Source organism: Myotis lucifugus, unplaced genomic scaffold (assembly GCF_000147115.1).
Source record: "Myotis lucifugus unplaced genomic scaffold, Myoluc2.0 scaffold_126, whole genome shotgun sequence".
NCBI classification, from domain to species: Eukaryota; Metazoa; Chordata; class Mammalia; order Chiroptera; family Vespertilionidae; genus Myotis; species Myotis lucifugus.
Genome location: NW_005871174.1, coordinates 1,694,224 through 1,694,863, shown reverse-complemented (window position 1 = coordinate 1,694,863; position 640 = coordinate 1,694,224).

Sequence of the window (640 nt, the reverse complement as noted above, 5' to 3'; positions counted from 1 at the left end):
ATTAGATTAGATAAATATATGTATATGTATATATCTATATTTATATATATCCTATCTAATAATAGACAAACATGGTAATTGACCGTACCTTTGCTATGCCTCCCATTGGCTAATCAGGGTGATATGCAAATTAACCGCCAACAAAGATGGTGGCTAATTTGCATACTGCAGGCAGGGCGGGACAGTGCAGCCACCAGTGTGAGAGCCGCTATCCAGGCCCCCAGAAGCCACCGGCCTGCCGCCCGTCGGGCCTCAGGCTGGCCCCAAAAGCGCCAGAAGCCGCCCAGAAGCTGGTGATGGGGGGGTGAGATGGGGGTCCCCTGCCCAGGCCTGTAACTTCTGGTAGAGGTGTCAGGCCTGGGCAAGGGGCTGATCCCGTGATCGGAGGGTGATGGAGGTCGACGCCTCTGGCCGAGGTGTCAGGACTGGGCGGGGGGCGGAGCCGGCAATCAGAGGGGTCTGGGGGTCCTCTGCCCAGGCCTGACACCTCGGGGAGAGGCATCAGGCCTGGGTGGGGGGGCCCAGCAGGTGATCAGAGGGAGATGGGGGTTCCCTGCCCAGGCCTGACACCTCTGGGGGAGGCGTCAGGCCTGGGAGGGGCCCAATCCGGTGATTGGAGGATGGTGGGGGTCGACACCTC